At 35.5% G+C, this 19,093-nt stretch overlaps 1 protein-coding gene across 2 annotated transcripts in view; it reads left to right on the top strand.

Moving 5' to 3' along the window:
- LOC127976630 (disks large-associated protein 2-like) overlaps positions 1 to 19,093 on the top strand; it is a 102,857-nt gene that overhangs the window by 19,181 nt on the left and 64,583 nt on the right. Inside the window, exon 2 of one of the 2 annotated variants that reach the window (XM_052581205.1) lies at positions 11,094 to 11,126. The exons of the other annotated variant lie outside the window; for it this stretch is intronic. The gene's annotated coding sequence lies outside the window, so the exon portion shown is untranslated. The remainder of the gene's footprint in view (positions 1 to 11,093; positions 11,127 to 19,093) is intronic. 2 annotated transcript variants of the gene reach the window in all.

Genomic DNA, 19,093 nt, shown 5'->3' with positions numbered 1-19,093 from the left:
GGTAATGAGACCGTTCCCCTCACCTACGATTGACTTAGGACTTCCATTGGCATTGGTCGGAGCGGCAAACTGTGTTATCGTTGGTTGCTAGGTTACTAAGGACCGAGAGAGTCTCAGATGGCTGTTCTACCCTTGTTTAACATAGAGTCTGTTATTAGGTGTGAGAGCACTTTAGAGCTCTTTATTGACGCCCTGCTGCATCCGAAATCTGAAAGTCCTTGTCCAGATAAACGCTGAACATAGGCAGAGGACCGAATTTGAGCGCAAGGCTGATAAATTGAGATTTGTGAGGAGAAGGCACACATCCCCCCTTCCTCTGCCTCTGGCCTGTTTTCTGAAAACTTTGCCTGTGATGTTTGCTTGTTTAAAAGCTGCAGAAAGGCTCAGAGGAGTGTGTAATTAGTTGAGAGTTTTCAAAAAATAAAATGTAAAAAAATTCCCCTGAGTATAAACATAAACCAGCAAGTACTATGAACAAATCCACACGCATTCATATGCAGCTAACTGGGGCAGTCGTGGCCTAATGTTAGAGAGAAATTCTGAGTATAGGATACACGTCACATCCTTTCCTCCTTTCCTAACCGTGAACTTGCTGACATTATATTAATAAATGAATAATTGACCCCCCCCCACCCCCACCCCCGAAAAAAAACCCCTATTATTATTATTTACCCACCATAACCTTTTTTCTTCCTTTTGTGGAGCAAAAATGAAGAAGGTTTTGAAGTAGGCCTGGACGATTAATCCAAAAATTACTGAAACAAAAATTCTGAAATTCTAATCGACTTACTTTGACCCCGTCAGTTATTTCGTGTTAATTCTTCCCTCAGTGTTGGCAGGCCCACGAAACAAGACAAGCTGAATGCTATTCAAAACAAGACCAAAACTAGCCAAATCATGTTTTTTTCCTGGAAGGAAGGATGATCAATTTAATTATAAAACAGACTAAAAAACAACCCTTGGCAACAGCCCGCATTGACAACCCTGACCCTCCCTTAAAAAAAAATATATATAACATACTTCCGCGTGTGTGGTCGTGACTCTGTCCAGTCCAATGGCATGGAAGCAAGAACGGAAACATCAAGACATCTAGGCAACAAGAACAGCATACAAATATGCTTTTTAAATATTTGAATGTGAAAATATCAATTTTTCATTCAAACTGAAATGTGACTCTTCAGAAATGAAGACGTTTTCATTTCAAGAAAGGTGTGCTTTGATTTCAGTTGTTTGAAATATTCAATAAATAAGCATAAATAATTTGTTTCCTTCAGTTATTTTAAAATCAGAAAGACAAGAAATGTATTTGCCTTTAATAGTTGAGCATATTTACAGTACAGACCTTATCAGTGAACTATACAATTAAATAAATAAAATAATCATTCATCAATCATAATCTAGGTAAAATGTTTAATTAATGGAAATTTTAAATTTTAGGTCATATCGTCCAGCCCTATTTTGAAGAACTGTTTTCGTCCATACAATGAAAGGCATTGAGGTGCAAAACTACACTGAACCCTTTTGATTTTCATTGTTTGGACAAAATACACTGAAGATTAATATTTATATAAATATTTCTGTTCCACAGAAGAGTCATACAGGTTTGGATTGACACGATGGTGTGTTAATAATGGAAATATTTAATTTTTAGGTCAACTAGTCCTTTAAATAAATAGTTTAGCCCAATTTATTTTATTCTTTTATTTTTTTCTCTTTGTAAAATATTCCCTAGGGTGAACTTTCATGTACATATTTCTTATACACTGATGGTTATAGTGACTGTGGGATGTCAAGGTCATAAGAAGACAAAAAGCACTATAAAAGGAGCATACAATTTATGTGTTTCATTTAGAATATTTTCACGACTTAGGATGTTTAAGTTTAAAGTGAGGAACAGACTGAAATTTAAGTCATTATTCACTGATAATTTTCTTCATCTACAAAAGCATTTCTTAAAAATTCTACAACTCTCCTAACAATTCCATCATTTTCTATAGTTCTCTCCATCCAGAATGTTACTGGTACTGTGCTGGTAGGAGTTGTTGCTTGGCAACTGAACATCACTAAACAATAATGTTTGATTCACATTTTCTTCAATGGTTTTTCTTTCATTTCCAATCAGTAAATAATGAGGCGACAGTTCAGATGTTGGGGTTTGAGACACACCCATGCTCTCGGACAGCAAATAATAAGAATCATGGATGAGTCAAAGTATGACTCATCTTTGGATTGATCAGTTTTTTCCAACCAACAATTACAGTTAAAAACTGAAAGTGGGTCAGTCTAAAAGTGGGTAGGGGTGGATGCAGCCTTCACATCTGGTGCCTGCTGCTCTTTCTTTCTGACACAGTCAGGGGTAACACGTGCATTAGCTGAGAGTCTGGTGAGTTACTCATTATTAAGAGTCTCTGAGTGAGTGGAAGGCGTTCGGAGAGGGAAAGTATGTGAGCAGATGGAGGATCAAAATCTGTTGATTGTTGTTTGACTTTTTCTCTAAGAACTCCTGCTGTTAATGCTGCCTTACCAGAGGTGCTGCATTTTTAATGGAGGTAATTGACATTTTTGGGACGTTTCTCAGCATTCTTCTTTAAAGCATGTTAAATACAGTATGTAAGGGACAATTTACAGTCTTGACTGTATGCTATACGATATATTACACAGCAGCTTAACGAATAAATTAACACATGGATATGAAATATTAGTTAAGAGTTCCATTTTTTTTTATTAGTTGCAGATTTGCTTAAAACTATACTATATTCCTATCTTTTTAGCTGGAAGACAAAAATTAAAGCAGTATTGCAAAATGAATTACTTTTTTCTTGGGAAGAAATTAATACTTTTATTCAGCGAAAACACACTTAATGGTTTGAAAGCAATAGTAAATGCATTTATAATGTTTACAATGTTATGATCTTTTCATTTTAAATAAATGTTGTTCTTTTGAACGGTCTATTCCTGAAAGAACCCACTTTCCACAAAAATATTAAGCAGCAAAACTGTTGTTAACATTGATAATTATCTTGAGCACCAAATCAGCATATTAGAATGATTTCTCAAGGGTCTTATGACACTAAAGACTGAAAATTCAACTTTACCATCGCAGGAATTTTTTATCTGCAGTCCAAGTTAATTTTTTTCTATGGACTATAACATGTTTATTCATTTTAACCCTTATTTTTATATCTCTTAATGGCTCCTAGCCATTTAAAATTAAATTTAAATGCATTTTTTACTTCACTAAGCAGTTTACCATTTTGTGTCATGCATACCATCATGCTAAATGTATCAAAATAAAAAGGAAGATGTGAAAAAAGCACTTGTTGCAACTACAGTATGTTGCCATTGATAATGGTATTACCTGTCATACTGTAAAGGATAGCTTCAAAAAATAATTCCTGACACGGTCATGAGGTCCTAAATAGTTTTTTTTTTCATTCGTGACAACATATAAATAAATAAAAAACAAATACATTTATAGACAGGAAAGGAATAAAACCTGTCACTTTTTCTGCATGTTTTTCATTATCATCATTACTTCTGTCACTCCTTTATTTTTGCACCCTTTTTCATTTTATATCTGGCACACATTCACATACACACAAGTACAGAGCAGAAAGATGTGTGTCTTTATTCCTCTTGAGTGTTCCTGTAACTCTCGGGTTTTGAGAAAGAACAGCATCCTCGTTCCTGTCAGATTTCTCCTGGGTCTCTCTTACAATCACCAGCAACTTATTAAATAAATGACAGGCATTAAGCTGGCGCACACACACACACACACACACACATGCCCGCAGCTGTCTGAGTGTGTGACTGGACCAGGACACTAGCTCAGAACACTGAGGGGGGAATGAGAGTCTGATAGCAGGTTAGAGACAGATTGTACCTGTGGGGGACAGTAAGTCACATTTCACTGTGCACAAACATCTGCTCTCTCCCTCTTTCTCTCTCTCTCTTAATGAAACCATACTAGAGAATCATAGAAATGCCAGTCTTAGCTAACTGTCTGGCTGAGATTGCAAAAGTCTCTGTATCCATGGCAGCAGTTGATTTGTCAGGCTACAGTCTTGCTGTACACTTTGTTAGTAATGTGTCACCTGTACAGCACGTCTGATGCAACACCAGCAGCTCGAGGTGGCACTGCACAGATGGCATTCCTCATTGTCATTTCCTGTTTGGCTTTTCACTCACCCTTTCGACACATTGTGAGTTAAGCCCAGCCGGTTACATGTCAGTGGTTACATGTCAATACAGAGTGTCAATATTGTGGGGAATCGTAATTGAGATGGTTTGTAGTAACTATGCACAGTTCCAGTCATCCAGAGCTCATGCTACTTTACTTGGTTTAATGGTGTTTTTGTTTTGCACTTGACTTTGCCTTTGGGGATAAATAGAGAACAGTAAGTTTTTCTTTTACAAAACTTTCTTAAAGGCAAAGTTCACTCAAAAAGAAGATTTTTTTTTACCATCATTTATTCACCTTGTTGTTTTGGAATTGGAGTCTTGAGTTTAACTGGTCTGGTCTTTCAGTTTCAGAAATTCTTTCTTTCTTGGTTTTGAACAACATGAGAGTGCGTAAACAATGATTATCATTCCCAGTTAAAGGAATGGTTGACCTGAAAATGAAAGTTGCTTCATCATTTATTCATCTTCACTGTTAATTTCAGAATCACTGGAAATTTAATCCAACCCGGTACTAACAAGGTGTACCTAATAAAGTGGCCAATGAATGTATATTATTGGAGTATTATATGTTATTTCTGATCCTGCTGACTTTCATTGTATGGACCAAGACACTTCAAACATTCTTTGAATTTTTTCCCTCAGAAGACAGAAAATAATGTAGATTTTTAACTTTTGGCTGAAATATCCTTTTAAAGGTGCATAGATATGGAGTAATTCACTAGAGATTTAAGTTTTCAATACAAATGCAAAAAAATAAAAAATTCAGAGAAGGCATTTATTACAATGGATAATAATATATTTGAAATATTCAAAGTAATTTACGCATTAACTAATTAATTATTTGATTCTCCCTTATGTCCTTATTAGCACCAAAAATCCTCTGACGGATTCAATGAACAGTTTATCCCAAGCCAGTTCAGAAATGGCCTCAAAACAAGAAATGCCCTTTCCAGATGTTCATACAGCGTTATGAACTCTGCCACTTTGTCATTGCCATAAGCACTGAATGTTCACAGTTCAGAGGAAAGCACTGCAATGACCCTTCATGTCACCCCAAACTCTCCTCCTCCTCCTCATCTGTCATCTCTCTCTTCCTGTCTTTGAGGTCTGCACAGACCTAGTCCTGCACAAGACGCCTCAGTGAGCCTATTCATGAAAACAGAGGGAGAGAAGGAGCAGGGAAGTAAAGAAGAAAGGGCGAAATAGAGATAGTGAGAGAGAAATTAGAGAAAGGCAAGGCCACAGGAAGAGAGGAGAGGAGGAGGGCAGGGAGAGAACATCATTAAGGGTCGTGGAAAGGAGAGGCCGCAGAGCAAACGCTTCATGAAAGATTCTCTTATAATACATGAGGGTGTTCGTCCGTGAAGAATTTCATCAGTCCTCCAACCTCGCAGCATTTCTCAGGACTACAGCTGCGCGTCATCCATTTACTTATCACACAATAGGGCTGCACAGTCAATCAGTAAAGAAATGTGGTTACAGTTTAATCTGATACAGTTAACTAATTGATAAAAGTGTTGCATCAAAGATTTATATTTATATTACTTTTTTTGAGGTGCTTGAGCTTTGTAACCTATCATTGACACTTCCGTTCTGTGTATAAATGCTTGACCACAATTCATAATGTATCGCAGGTAGGCCTACTGTAGATGTTACATTTTCAGCATTGCCTCAATGGGGAGTATAGCTGATATGAGCATAAATGGGTCTTTATTTAAGGAGGTTTTTCTCTGCGGCTGCATCCGAAATCACATCCTCTCTTAAGTAGTCACCTCTTTTGAATAAGCACATACTTTGTCATTGTTAACAAGTATGCTCTATACAGAATTAATGTGTGAGGTATGAATGTAATCCGAATATTCCGTCTTTATACTATTTTCTAGGGAAGTTAATTAAATGGAAGACTGCACCTTTTATATGTTCAGCCGGGTTTTGTGCAAGGTCAAGGCCACACACGGTGAACTGAACTGAAGTAAAGGGCAGTAAGTATTGTATTTTTTAAATAAATATTAATAATATAAATAAAAATTATTCCCCCATACCAGTAATAAATAAAGTTCAATGGTTTTCTTTGAAGTAAAGTATGTTGGAATACCTTAATCAGTAAGTAAGTAATCAGTCCAAATTAATGTATATATTCATTTCCTTGGTGTTGTTACGCTACCTTTTTGTAAGTGCCATTTTTGATGTTTTGTTCAGGCTTTTTCATTATGGTCTAATTCTCAGGCTTGCTACATTATCAAAGAGGTTTGATGGAAAAGAGGTCCATTACAGAATAGCTTTTAAAGAAAAGGTGGAGAATCTCTAGCATCATCTAAAGCATTTACTTTGGTAGCTGGATACACTTCAGTGGAGATTAAATGGAGATTGAAGTAAATACTGGAAGCTTTTAAACTAATTTAAATCCTGAAACATACCCAAATGCATGATCCCTGTATGGCAGATAACAATACTTGATGACTGTTTACAGTACCTTCTGAGTACACTAAAAAAGCCACATGCAGAGCAACTTTCACTGTTTTCAGGTCTCTGTGTGCTCTTCTGTGTATTATGTGGTTTTTCCAAGTTTATTTTAAGATGCTGGATGTTAGGTAATTTATGAGAAGTCTGTTCTTTGGCTCTCTGAATGTGGAAAAAAAATATAAAAGAACAAAATAATCAACAGTCTAACACTCTTCCCTCACACTTTCAAAATACACACACACACACACACACAATTCTCTATTTTAGAACTTCTTTAGTCTTCGGTGAGAGAAAATCAATTTAGTCTGTACTTGTAACACTGTATGTTTTAAGGCAAATAGATAATGGAAAAAAAGAACAGTCCAGTCAAGGACTCATCTGCTCTAATGTAAGAGATGAGGCTCTTACTTTGGTCTCAGTCGCCCACCTTTCTCAGCGCTCTGATTGGGTGAGACTGTATTAAGAGAGAATAAACAGTCCATCATCTGGAAAGAGGAAAAGACCTGCTCTTCGCAGCTAATCTGAATATTTGGGTGTTTGTGGACTTTCTAAATACATACATTTGTATTCATGCACAGCACATTGGTCAGTGATCAGTCATTTGAACATTGGTTTATTAATACATTGAAACTGAAACATCTCAAATTATTTTCAATGATGTTAATGTTTAGGAATAAAATATCAGGTTTCTTTGTCTTGGTAATGTTTATCACTAGCATTTCCCATATCTTAAATAAACACAAAATTACACAGGCTAATATTTTGTCCACTTTTTGCATAATTTGACAAAATTCCAACATGATTGGTAATGACACACTAAAAAGATTCAACAAAATTTTCTTAAAAACTATATAAATCATATACAATATATAAATATACTTTTTACATTCACAGAGCATTTAAAGAAAAGCAAAAGTGACAAGTTTACAAATCAGTATTAATGTGGCCTTAATTTTGCAAAAAATGTACAGAATAATAATGATATATTATTTATTTTATTAAAGAAATAAATCATACTGAAATGTTTTAATACAAATCAATCTCTGAAATAAAGATTGTGATGTTGAAGAATCTCAATTTATAATGTTTTTCGAACTCTCTAAAGATCTTTCGATCTTTCATACTGTTCATAATTCTTCACTTACACTTGATTTGTTCAGCAACAGTGATTCATTCAAGAGTCACTGAATCATTCTCTCAACCAATACATCCAACAACGAGATTCACAACTGTTAATGTTGCTGTGGATTTATTTAGAGCAATTTTCTTTAGCAGAGCACAACCTGACAATATTTTATCCAATATATGTATATGTATATTATATTATGTATATGTGTTATGTATATTATACATATATGTATATGTATAGTATATGTATATTATATGTATATGTATTTTGGGATTAAGTTATTTTTCATGGCAAGGAAGGGCTATGCAATTCATCTGATCACTCTTTCATAACATTCTGGAGCATATGCAAATTGCTATTATAAAAACTTAAGCAGCAACTTTTCCAATTTTCAATATTTACGTAATTCTCAAAACTTTTGGCCACGACTGTGTATATATATATATATATATATATATATATATATATATATATATATATATATGTATATATATGTATATGTGTATATATATATATATGTATATGTGTGTATATATATATATATATATGTATATGTATATATATATATATATATGTATATGTATATATATATATAAAATCACACTCGCATCTGCTGTTTGGTCTGAATGTTAGCACATCTGCCGTATATTCCTTTGCAGAATGGTATGTTGTTATCTTTTTTTACTCTTGGGGACTGAGAGAGCTCTTACAAGCAGAGTGCTTATGATAGACTGAGTGCTAACAGTCTTCATAAAGTCTGATACTATCTGAAAGTACAGAACAGCTTTGTCAGCTCCTGCAGGAGCAGTTAGTCAAGCACAAGAGGGATTATTTTAGAGTGCAGAAACTGAAATCAATAGTAATCTAAATAGAGTAACACGCGTGTGTGTGTGTTTACACAAGCTAGGAAGCTTGTCGATATATTGTATCTGCACTGATCATCTTTGAACTGACCTCCATTTACTATAGGCTGACTCGTTTACCTCAGTACATGATTCTACTCGTGTTAATCAATTTGTTTCTCATGACCTCATCAAACGAGAGCTGATGTTGACAAAAATAGTATGCAGAATTGTTCTATAATGATATAATCTGGTATTAACACCTCGTCCCCTCACAGAGCTGAAGAAAAGCTTCTGTGTGCCTGTGAAAAAAGACCAGAACAGAAAAGCTAATTATCACCACTCACACTCTCACTGTTAACACTACGCCAACTAAAGCAGAGAGTGTGAGCACACAAGGCTAATATGCAAATACTGGTGTTAATTACGGAATGCTTAGTTGTGGAATGAGTTGAAATGCTTTTTTCCACGCGCTGGTTAATGCTTCTTATTTTAGAGAATCGCGAGACGAAATTTGCTCGGTCACATGCAGCTGATACCAGTAGTCCCCGTGCATGTTGCATCCAAATTTGTTTGCATATTGTTCTTCCTGGGTTTCTATGGGGGCTTTTTGACTTCAAAATCTCAAATGGGACACAAGTCAAACTGATATGTAAATATGAACTTTTGGGGCCTTGGCCAGGAAAAAGGTCTCGGATCCATGTCTGCATTTATCTTTTGCTGTAAATATCTTTATGAATATGGATGTTGCTGCTGGTAACTTGGAAGAGTAACATAAATATGTGGTTTCACTGTTTTTGTTGGTTTACTTTCAGAGAGGGAGTTAAAGGTATCAGGAATTGAAAGCTTCAGTAAACATGTCAGTAAAAGCCCAGAAAGGAATAGGATTTTCGCTGCATTGGCTAAAGTATTTTTTTTGCCATTTCTGTTTGGAAAAGATAATTCCTCATGTTTCAAGTTCAGGCTTCAATTATTATGTTTGGACTGGACTTTTGTATATTTGGAGTTTGCCAGAAACATAAGATACTTGATGAGAAGATTGATCTTTTGAATTTGTTGCCTGTTCACATCTCTCAATATGATTATGAACAAATGTCAGTCGTTTCTTAATTAGTGGCATGGGAGTATGATTTAAATAGACAGCACTATATAATAAATACTAATCAGATACTCATTCATTCAACATAGCAGAACGACTATTTAAATCACTGCTGTGTTGCCGCAAGGACTTTAATAATAAAGCGATTCTCTTTAATAGCCATTGAAATGAAAACTGAATTGCTACATGACAGAATATGTATAGTGTTTCCATTTTTAATGTGCTGTAGTCTTGTGAAGAGCCCATATTTTACAGATGAATCTTTTTTTAACATAGCTTCATATTTTGATTTACATTTTCGAAGATATGGCCATAATGCATGCATTTATGCTTGAGTATTGCTTTAGTTTGTGTGTTTTTTGGATTTTGACTGCAAATGTGTGTGTGCCAGCTTGCCAGATTTTGAAGGTGTTCAGAAAGTAGATTGTAATTGGACCAAAAAAGTATCTGTTTGTGATTTTTGCATATCGAGGCCACAGATTAAATAATTGAGTACAAAATGTTTTATGAAATTACTTGGAAATTTCATAGAAGGGAAATCCTGAGAATACCCAATGCAGGTGGGACAAACAAAACAGATGCTAAAGTGGACTCATGCTTATTTACTGTATGAATAATTGGGTGTTTATTATTTAAACTAGGCACTTAAAAAATCTAACTAATCACACTTTTGCTGATTTTATTTAATTTGTCCACTGAAATACAGTACGTGTGCATACACTACATTTTAAATTATCAGAGTTTTGATAATTTTGTTTACAGTATAATGCATTTGGAGATTAGAAAAGTTGCAAAAAAGTTTCCATGACAGTTATAATGTGACCTTCATAAAGCAAGGGAAAAAGTTGAATGTTACAATGGCGTTCATGGCTTTTATATACCTTTTGTATTTAGTTTATAGTCTAATTTATGTATTTAACTCTACAATAATCTGGGTTGTATTTATTGAATTTATATAAAGATATGTTCTATGTGTGTTCCGTACTAAAGGTTCACGCAGGTGTTCCCCCTAGTTTGTTTCTTCATTGGAGCTGATTAGGAGAAATTCAGCACTAAATCACTTTCTCAACAATGGATCCTTTGCAGTGAATGGGTGCCGTCACAATAATTCTCAAGAAATCCATATGACTCCAATCCAACAAGTGATGTAAATTTCGGCAAATCTGTTCCAATTAAGAAACAAACTTGTCTACATCTTGGATAGTCAGAGGGTTGCTTCATTTTTTGGGAGAACTTTTCCTATTTCGTTAATGAAATTAAATTGAGAGGTTTTTTGGGGGGGGGGGGGGGGGTGGGTGAGAGATTATCCTCACAATATTTGTTTATTTAAAAGTTTGGTCTAAGTTCTCTATTTCTTTTTTCTTTCCTCATTCTGTAGAGTCACAGTGCACGTTGTGTGGTGAGACCGAAGGTGAGTGTGTTCCTCATCTCCAGAACTGTGTGTTGTGTAGTTAACACTTAACCAGACTGTGTTTGTGTGCTCTAATGGCACGGTGGGGAGTTCAGAAAGCACATGCACGCATCTGCTTTTAATGTTTAAATTCATCATGATGCCGAGCTGCTTGCGATCATTGTGTTGTGATTCCTCACTGCTTGCATCATCACAGCTGGCAGAAACGAGGCTGCGTCTCTCTGTGCTTCACCCGCTGCTTCTTCTGGTCTGCTAACATGACTGATTCACAAACACACTGAGCATTGCCACTAATCTGCTGTCATTCTTTAGATTTCTTTCTTTTTTTATTATCTCAATGCGCTAATGTTTCATATCATTTTGTGCTTCCTTTTGGTCTGAGCTGAGGTTCCTTATTCAGACTTTGTGTTTTGCATGTTGGTTGAATGTGAATCAGTGATAACTTTGCAGTGTTCAGCTTTACCAAGAGTAAAATTACCTTCGATACAACTAATTTATTCGGCATGCTCCACAGGTTTATCTGCTTTTTACTGTCATCAGCAAATTTATCTGCTGAGATCAGTATGACCCCATGATTTCTGTGTCTGTGTTTGAATGGTGTGGTTTCGTATACTGCAGATAATCAAGCTTGTGCTATGCTCATAGTGCTTTCAGCATCTACTGTCTCACTATATGAGGACATGAACACATAGGGCCCTATCATACACCCTGCGCAATATGGCGCAAGGCATGGCACAAGTGTTTTTGCTAGTTTCAGCCCAATGCAGTTGTTTAAATAGCAAATGCATGTATGCGTACTTGTGGGCCCATGTGCGTGCTGGTCTAAAAAAGAGGTGTGTTCAGGTGCATTGTTGGTGCATTGCTATTTTGAGGAACTGAAAATAGACCGCACCATAGACCAACTCAAACCTGGTCTAAAGTCTGGCGCAATATTTTTTCTTTGTTATAGAGCGCGTTTGTAATATTTGCCTATTGTTGGTGCACAATGCACATGCACTTTGATTATTTTTAAAACTGAAAAATTACATTCTGCCATGTACAGTAAATAGAGAACCCACCATGGATCGAGCGCAACTGGCTTTATAGGGGATGGAAGATGAGACTCTGATTGGTTTATTGCACGTTATGCCATTACTCATTAAGAGAATAGGGAAAAACCGTACTTCAGGGGAGAAAAAAAACTATTGTCCTCATACTGTATGCACAAACAGAAACTTAGTGACAACCCATCAAAATAAAAGTTAGGTGTTACTTGAAGAAGTTGTGCCTGAAATACATTACAATTGTTCATTGGCGTTTACTTCTTAAAGTAATAATAATGTTACATCGTCTTTTAATTTTTAATTTCTGTGTAGCACTTTGTTTGCCAAACATGACATTTTTGTTTACCAATACATAGAATGCAGCATTCAGAAAGTAGTAAGCTAGTAGCCTATTCCATTCCGAGTTTAGCCATGCATACATGCATATCCACATAATTTTATTAGCTGGACATTTTCAATTAATATGTACACCCATTTAGAAGTAAATCATATGGCTTCTGCTCAGTGGATTAAGTATGGCGAGTCAGGAGGTTTAGTTACTGTTGTGGAGGAAAGAGGAAGATCTAAGGGCTCTGCTGCCATTTTTGCTGCAAGATATTGTGGTACAAGCATCTCATGAAAAATACATTTTCGTTGTAGTGCTGTTGTCATTCAATTCATTCTTATATGACTAATATTGCATGTCCGGCCTTAGAGCCAAAAATAAGCAACTGAAGACAATACTGCACTCTACTCTTATCAGATAAAAACATGAAGCTACAGTGGATATGTAATCATTGAAGACCAAACTACTGAATCATAGAAAGAATTGAATTGAATTTAATTGAACTGAATTGAATTGAACTGAATTGGAGGGCCTGATTGAAATATTTAAATATTTTTTCAAATCTTTTTGATGATCTATTTGCACTGAAATGGAGTAAATGAATTGGCATCAATATGGTAATACATGATAATTTGCGGTATTCAGATACCTACATTTTACTAAAAAAAATAAATATATAGAATATTTATATGCATATTTTGTGAAAATGTTTCATATTTTTCAGTTGCAAATAATGATAAAATGAAAATAATGACAAAAATTCTCTAAAAACAGTTGGATTATTCTAATGTTAGGGAAACAGGTCAATTTAGCTCAAAGGGAATTTTATTTTTTTTTGTTTTTTAATAGGGAATTTTGACAGATTCACTGTTTTACGGGTGATCACTGAATCACCGACTGACTCATTGAATGAGCTGTATAATGTCATCACTGCAATGGATATTAAAAACCAAAATCTAGTGAAAATGCTGTTAATTAGCACAGTAACAAAATCGCCAGTTTAAGACATTAACTTGTAAGCACAAAACAAAAGATACTTCTCTTTTCAATATAAATAAGACTTTATTGAATAAATCCAACACATAAACTAATCTAACATATAAACACACGTATTCACACAGGTTTCAGAAAGAGAGGAAGTAAGGAAATAATAAGTTTAAGAGACTTAAAATGTTTATAGCAATATGTACAAATGCTTTGGCCTAAACAACCATCAATCATTTAATTAACCCTCGCATTAAATTCCTTAAAGGGGTCATATGATGTTGCTAAAAAGAACATTATTTTATTTAATTGGTGAAATGAAATATGTATATGCGGTTTAAGCTTAAAAAAAAACACATTATCTTCCACATACTCCACATTATTGTTTCTCCTCTATGCCCCCCCCCCCCCCACCTTCTGAAAGGCTGAAGCACACTGGAACAGTGCTCGAAAAAAGCAAAGAGTGATGGCGAAAAGCATGGCTTAGAGAGAGCCCTAATGCAAAAAGCAAAAAAAGCTAAAAGCAGGAGCTATAGAGCAAATTTTGTTGGTGTCCTGAGTTTTTAAAGTCGGCTGTAGGACAAATCCCAAATGATGTCTTGACCAATAAGACATTGTCTTAGCTTGGGGTGTTGCTATGTTTCTCCTCCAAATACATAGCTCAACATGTTATCTTATCAGTCACATGGTCCGAATTTTCCAGCTTTCACAGAGTATAATTTAGACAAAAGCTTCTATAACAAGAATTTTATACATTTTACAAATAAGTGATTGAAAGAAACATTTAAAGCATTTAGCATCATTTACTGTAGGTGCATATATACATGTAAAAGCAGTTTCTGTGCCATTTTGTGAACATGACGGAGTTTGAATTATCAGTAAGTTTTAATGCTGTGAACTACTCAAAGATACTAGTTGGTGGACTTGCTTCAGGTTATGAACAGATTTATACGTTGTCTTATTATAATGGGCCTTTTTGTGGAATTTGGCTCTTTGGGTTGTTTAAACACCAATCTGATCAAGTCTTAAATTGTTTGATTCACTATGATACCCTACACTAAAAACATAAAAGCAACGAGATACAGGATGACAGTTTGCCAAGCTGGAGGCCACAACCTCATTGAATCCAAACAGTCATCAAAACCCGCACTTCATCCAAGTGGCAGCAGAGATGTTTTGGAGGCTGGTGGCAGGCATACAGCCTGCGTGGGTCAGAGTTAAACAGCTGGAAGAAATCTATAGCTGCAGAAACACAGAAAACACACATAGGCATAGCACTGCATCTTAGTGCATTACAGTCTGATAGGATGGCAAAAGAACAATCTGACATTGAGAAAATATGGCTTCAGCAAGATTGTGATCTTAATGTTAGTCTCAGTTGATTTGGTTAAGGTGGTTATTTAAAAAGTACAGTATTATAGCTTTGTAATCAAATCCAGGTGATTTTTTTAACATGCAGTATAATGTAAAATTTTAGGGGGGGTCAGTTAGATTCTTTGTATGTGTTTGCTCACAGGGCGGCATTTATTTGATCAAAAATACAGAAAAACTGATAAATGTGGTGAAATATTTGTACAATTTGTAAAAATTGATTTGTATTTGAATACATTATAACTTTTAATTTAGTCCTGAGAACTTCCAGCAGCCATTACTTCAATCTTCAGTGTCACTTTGTCATTCAGAAATGCTGATTTGGTGCTCAAGAAACATTTCTTATCAGTAATAAAGCACATTTGTGCTGCTTATAATATGTTTGTGGAAAATTCTTACATTTTTGGATTAGAGTTTGAGGAAACGTGTTAAATTATCATAAGTTTACATTGAGTTCAGTGTTTTTTGTTTTTTAAGATTGCTTTCAGAAATCTAACCAAAACATTGTCAGATTAAACCGGAGACGTTTTGTTTTCTATCCTAAAAAATGAATAGAATATATTAACGCGCTAACTTGACATTTCATTATCGAATCAGGCTGATGTTATTATGATATTGACAGTCCTGAGTTTCAATTCATTGCCAGCTCAGACTGTTTATTTGTTTCCTAAGGTATTGATTTTGCTTCTATACAAAAGCAGGTATTGTATTGAAGCCAAAGTCTTGCTATCAACTCAACCCTAATGTGGGTCGAACTGTAGCCATTTTCTTTATGCCATTTGTTTATTCAGTTATGCAGCCTCATTATGTAGTCAAAACATTTAGTTTGATAAGAGCACTGACTTTTCCATATTTATTTAGTAATATCAATCGAAATTATACAGAGCCTCTGACTTTATTACTTTCACATTAAATCACACACCACAATCCAATTAGAACAGCAGACTTTATTTCATCCCTCAATCCTGACCACTCTCTTGTAAACAGCCTTCTTGAATTTGACCCGTTGGCACTACAGTCACATTAGAAGTGCAGTGCTTTTACAGTAGATGTACATGATTACATCATGCTTTCATTAAGCTTTGCTTCCTAATGAACCACGGAGAGCAGGCAGAAAGGAAATTAAACCTGCTACGTGAGAATTAAACATTTAAATGAACATGTTACTATAGTCCCCGCTGTAGTTATTTAATGTTCTCTGATGGAAATTGTTTTCTTTTGTTACATGACAGTGATCAAACACAGTACGAGAGAGAAGCATCAGCCTGTGATGTCTGTATGGAAAATGTTTATTCACTTCAGTGAGCATCATGTTTGAAATCGATTCACAAGAGTCCAACTAGATTTCACAGACGCTTCTGCTTGAGTGATTTTAGAATATTGAGAGGCAAGTAGAATCATTTACTCAGAAAGAGGGGCTTGTGTGGTGCTGTGGGTATGTGTGTGTGTGTGTGTGTGTGTGTGTGTGAGAGAGAGAGAAAACTCAATTAAAGCTTATTTTTCATCTTTTTTTTAAGCGTCTCCTCACTTTTCTTTTTTGTTGTGTTGGAAGAATTCTTGCCTGCTGTGTTGCCAAGGGAGATGAGTGTCTATACTGTAAACAAGGTTTTTATCCTGACCCTGCTCCAGAGCTGGTTCACACTCTCTGTGCGTGTGAACCACAGGGCCATTTATTGAATTTATTGGCAGGAAACCAAGTTGGCACTTAAGGTTTGACACTAACTTCCTGATATGATATTTTTTTTTGTCCTGTATATATAGCAAAAAAATAGCAAGCACAGATATTTATATTATCAAACTAATAACTGTTAAGGGTGATAAAATATTTTTAAACACAAATATATACAAATACACGTCTTTACGATTCATTGATTTAACTGATTCGTTCAGTAATGGAAAAGGGTCTTTATGAGTCATTAAACATGTAAAAGCTTTTTTGATATGTTCATCACAGAATTAAATATGACAGTTTCCATGAGTGAGTCACTGAATCATTGAATCTGAATCACTGAATCATTGACAGATTTGTTTAAAATTGCTGATTCATTCAGGAATGTTATGCAGCTGATGTATGCTGCTTGCTGAGTAGTTGGGTCAATATAGGCAATATATTTGTCTGAAATGTTAAAATATTAAATTTGGGAAAAGGATAGGTCCCCCCAAAATTTTTATTCTGTTGTTAATTACTCACCCTTACTCATCATTATCATTCCAATCCTGTTAAACCTATGTTCATCTTCGGAAGACAAATTAAGATATTTTTGATGAAATCCAAGGGATTTCTGAGCCTCCCATAGACAGCAATGCAACTGACACATACAAGGCCCAAAAAGGTAGCAAGGACATTGTTAAAAACGTCCATGTGACATCATCGATTCAACCATAATGTTATGAAGCATTGAGAATATTTTCTGTGTGCAAAGAAAACAAAAATAAAGATCTTATTCAACAATTTCTTCTCTTCTGTGTCATAATTCGACTCACGTTCATGACAGTACCACTGGTCCTCGAGGGCCTTTGCCAATCCCGCTTCTTTCCACCCAATGCTTTCCTGCCTGTTTTCTACTGTCCTATCTAATAAAGACCCGTAAATATAACTTTAACAAAAATCTTACATGTTTGGATGAGGGTGAGTAATTAATTAAATTTTTTTGGGGTGAACTATCCCTTTAAAGAAGAGCAAGATTTAATGCAATGGCCAGAAACGTCTATCTAGAGCATGCTTACATAAAAACAATGAGAAAGCAGTGCAGTGGAATGAAAAAATGCATTCTATCGGAACGGCCCCTTACTCTTATGATGTTAAGATAAACAAAATTAAACCACATAGAGTGTCAAATGTCCAGTCTTTCTCAGTGGACAGTAGGCAGTAATGGACATTAGTATCTTGTCATGATGTGGTGAATTCCCAGTGATGAGGATCAAGTCTGGCATTCTCGTTAGCCACCATGCAGACAAGTAATAAGGAGGCGGAGAGTGGTCTGGTGTCTGTCTTGTCCTCACATCATATCTGAGCAGGTCCCGACCGTCCCGCAGTCAATTCCTGCCCCACAGCTATCTGTAATGGCATTACACACTAATGCACAGTCCCTCTGTGGGGAGAAACAACAACTCACACGGAATTGGGCAGCATAGATTTTAAATTTCAAAAATCCATTTACATTGATTAGATGGGAGATGGACAGGATGTCTGCCAAAGACAAACTAGAGACTAAAATCAAGATCTGGAATACGTCTGACCATAAACTTATGTGTTTGTAGGCTGAGCTTTGTCTTATGGAGCAGTTTTACAGCTTTTACAGCAAACCTCGACTTTTACTAATCTATTTAAGAGGTTTATATTCTGTACCGGCTTTTAACTGCATAGTGCTTTGTCTGTAGTCTCTGGGAGATCTCTCAATCTCTGCGCTCCTGTTGAGCTGTCTTACTGATGCATGTGGAATCAAGCAGACATTGAGCAAAAATATGAATAATGGGTATAATTAAAAGATTTGTTAGAATGATTAACGAAGTATATTTGGAAGTTCAGAAGATGTGCTAAAAAAGTTGTTATACTGTAGGTAATATATAGTACAGTATCTTATAACAAGCACCTGAAAAATACTGCTGCTATCATCAAAATGATATGCGATGGGAAGGTGTGATTTTATGTTTTGAAATGACTTGCAAACAAATGTGTAGATGCATTACTGTCACAGTTGAGTGTGCAAGGTCAGAGAGAGAGATATGTGTTTGAATATCAATTTTAATATTGTGAAATGCGCATACACAAAGTATATCAAATTGTAATGTTGCAGGTTCACCTTGCGTTCATTTCCTGTGGTTTAGTCACAGTTTCCATGCATTGCACAGGAATGAAAATGAAATGATAGGTATATCTCTAGAATATGGATGTGAATCCAGGAGCGGTAGAGAACATTCACAGATCATTAAATGTGTGGAGCATGTCTTTGTAGAAGCAAAGTCACCTCTGTAAAATGTCACTGAAAGTCTCTCTTGCTGTATTGTATAAGCTGTATATAGTTCAGCTGCTCTTACCCCTTTTTTGACCACAATTTTTTACTTTTTTACTGCTGAACTGAACTGAATAGACAAGGCATTTGCATTTACTGTATGTTCTTAATACAGTAGAACTGGCTTGATAAATGTACAGCTTTGAACCATACACTTGTGCACATGTCACACGTCTTCACTGCAGAACTTAAGCTAAATAGAGCTAAATAGCAGCACAATGTTGTCCGGTG

Source organism: Carassius gibelio, chromosome B17 (genome assembly GCF_023724105.1).
Source record: "Carassius gibelio isolate Cgi1373 ecotype wild population from Czech Republic chromosome B17, carGib1.2-hapl.c, whole genome shotgun sequence".
NCBI lineage: Eukaryota > Metazoa > Chordata > Actinopteri > Cypriniformes > Cyprinidae > Carassius > Carassius gibelio.
Note: the sequence above shows the minus strand (reverse complement) of the source record. Positions and strands in the feature narration are given on the sequence as shown.